Source organism: Lepus europaeus, chromosome 18 (genome assembly GCF_033115175.1).
Source record: "Lepus europaeus isolate LE1 chromosome 18, mLepTim1.pri, whole genome shotgun sequence".
NCBI classification, from domain to species: Eukaryota; Metazoa; Chordata; class Mammalia; order Lagomorpha; family Leporidae; genus Lepus; species Lepus europaeus.
In genome coordinates this window covers 65,586,600-65,589,560 of record NC_084844.1, presented here as the reverse complement: position 1 = coordinate 65,589,560, position 2,961 = coordinate 65,586,600, and the positions used below count along the sequence as shown (strand labels likewise).

Here is a 2,961-nt window from a genome sequence, read left to right as displayed (position 1 = left end):
CCCACATGGGATGCCGGCACCACAGGTGGAGGATTAACCAAGTGAGCCACGCCACAGGCCTGATTATCATTTTCAATTCATTTTTGCCTTTTTAATTTTATTTTTAAATAAAGACCAGTTAACAATTTTGATCATTTTGCTCTATTTTTTCATGTGTATCAACATGACACGTAAAATCTGTTAGCATGTCCTGATTAATAACTCTTACTGTAGTTCACAATACATGAACAAAAATATCTTTTGTGATGTATTCTCTTGAAAAAATAAGATGAAAGTGCAAGTCATTGAGATAACTTTTTTGAAATGCTCATTATAAAGAGGAAGCTTTAGCTGCAAAATCATTTTCCTTATTCCTTCCTGAAACACAGATAGTGTGTTGGTAATACAGCAGCTATTATGTATCGATGAGGTAAGAATATGGAGAATATGACACATTGTCAGGATCATGTCACTGCTTACACTCTCAACTACCATATTAGCCCCAGATCATATAGTTTGGTGAGATTGTTACAAAGAAAATGATTTAGATAAGCCCATGAATTCAATTATCTGTTATACTCAATCAGGTTTATTCTTAGTAGAAATAATTTTTTTATTTTATTTAGTAAGCATCATTATTATCAATCACCCTCCTTATCTCTTACCCAGGTTGTAACTTATGGTACTTCAGTCTCCAACAAATGATGCATGAAGTTTCTCTGGTATTAAGGAAAAGACTTCCCAGTGTCTGACGCCCCTCACCTCAGCCCAATCCTAACATTACTTCAGGAGTATAACTTTGAGAAATATTTACCAAGTCATATAGATATCTTGCAGACTATAATTTTTAGTCTAAAATGATGTTTGTTCCTCTTCTCTGTTCTATTAGAAGATACTATTGATTATAATTCATCTAAACCAAAACAGCAGTGTCATTTTTACTTCAGTATAAATTTACTTTTGTTTTTTTTCTTTTTCTACAATAAATGAAAGTGTAGAGAAAGCAATTTTAAAGACATTTCTTAAAATGTTCCCTTTAGATTAATGAATAGATGGCAGTCAGAAAGCTAGAGAAATTAAGAAAAGATATAATTAAACAAATACCTATGAGGGGGCATACTAACACTTGCCTGTTAATTATCCATGTTCAATTCCTGCTAGTAATGCCTGGCTCATTTTAACATTAATATTTATCCACAGAGTAATTGTTATCTTAGGGTGACTGTTGTAGCACTTTAGGTTAGCTGACACTTAGAATGCACACACCAATCCACCTTCCTGATAATTCACTTGTGAGGAAGCAGATATTGGGTCAACTAGATGGGTTCCTGCCACATACCTAGGAGACCTGGCTGGAGTTTCTGCCTCCTGGCTTTGGCTTGGCCCAGCTGAAGCTATGAGGGTATTTGGGGAATGAAGCTGAAAAGAAGATTCATCCTCATTCTCATTCCCATTCTCATTCTCATTCTCATTCTCATTCTCATTCTCATTCTCATTCTCACTCTCATTCTCATTCTCCTCCTTTCTCTCTTCTTCTTTTCAGCCTTCTCCTCCTCCTCTCCCCCTCCCCCCCTCCTTCTCATCCTCCTCCTTCCCTCTCCTCTCCTCTCCTCTCCTCTCCTCTCCTCTCCTCTCCTCTCCTCTCCTCTCCTCTCCCCTTCTCTACCATTCTGCCTTTCCAAGAAATCATGGGATTGAGCTTCATTCAGATGTGGTGGAGTATGCCAGGGGAAAACAGGAGAGCTTCATCAAACTTAGTGATAGCTTTGATAAATTTGAGTTGTGTGATCCTGCGTTTGTGGTTGGTAATTGCCTCCAGAGAGCATCTGACATTTATCAGTATGATCAAATTCTTGTGTTGCTGGGGTCCAGAAAGACCATGAAAGCTACATGAAAATTTTACTGAACATGGGAGGCCTACTAGTCATTCCTGTAGAAGATCAGTTAACACAGATTATGCAAACTGAACAAAACACTTGGAAAAGTAAAAATACCCTTGCTGTTTCATTTGCTCCACTTGTGCAGGCAAGAAAGAATGATTACAGCAAACCTGATTCTGTGGGACTCCCCCCCGCCCTGTGCTCTGAGGAACCTGCGGGACTTGTCCTGTATTTACATTCACTGCACTTAGAAATTTCATAAATGATGAGATGCAGGCCAAAGGGATTCCCCAAAAGGCTCCACCCAAAATAAAAAGAGAATGAAACAGAATTAACACGTAGGTCTTTGGGGGTAATCAGCTTATTCCTCAGCCTCTAGACAGTGAGGATCACAAATAAGAGGAGGAGAAAGACCACAGCAAAGCCATGAAGCCAGAAGGGGCTCCTCAGAATTTACTGAGAAAATCATGAAGCTGCCCCTCCCTGAGTCTTTAAAAGATTACTTGACATATTTTAGAGACAAATAACAGATTAAGAAGAAAGAATGCCTACTGATAATTCCTGTAGTGTTGAATATGTAGCATTTTTTAGTTGAAAGAATTATTCCTTTCATCAGAGTGGTGGGGGAAAAGTATAACCTGTTTCTGTCAGTAACAGAAATGATGTATTCAGTCATTTAAAAGGATCCCTTTTATAAAATCTATTTTTCTTTAACTCTTGGGAAAATGCTGTTTTGTCTCAGAGTGATTTGAAAGTGGAATGCAACCAGTCAAGACATTGTGTCCTATAAATTGTTTTCTGACTCCTTACAGATTTATAGGGGTAAATGTTAGATATAATTTTATATAAGGTTTAAACCATTGTTAAGCATATAAATTTGATTTGAATTGCAGTTATTTTATGTCCTCTATGAAAGTCCCTTATAAAGAAATAAAATGCTTTGTAGACCTATTTACCTTTTTTTAAAAGATTTATTTATTTATTTATTTATTTGAAATTCAGAGTTACACAGAGAGAGGAGAGGCAGAGAGAGAGAGAGAGAGAGAGAGGTTTTCCATCCGATGGTTCACTCCCCAATTGGTCGCATTGGCCAGAGCTGCGC

The 2,961-nt window shown here is 37.4% G+C and overlaps 1 pseudogene; it reads left to right on the top strand.

The window, feature by feature from the left end:
• Positions 1-404: 404 nt before the first annotated feature.
• Positions 405-2,386, top strand: LOC133746919 (protein-L-isoaspartate O-methyltransferase domain-containing protein 1-like; annotated as a pseudogene).
• Positions 2,387-2,961: the final 575 nt, after the last annotated feature.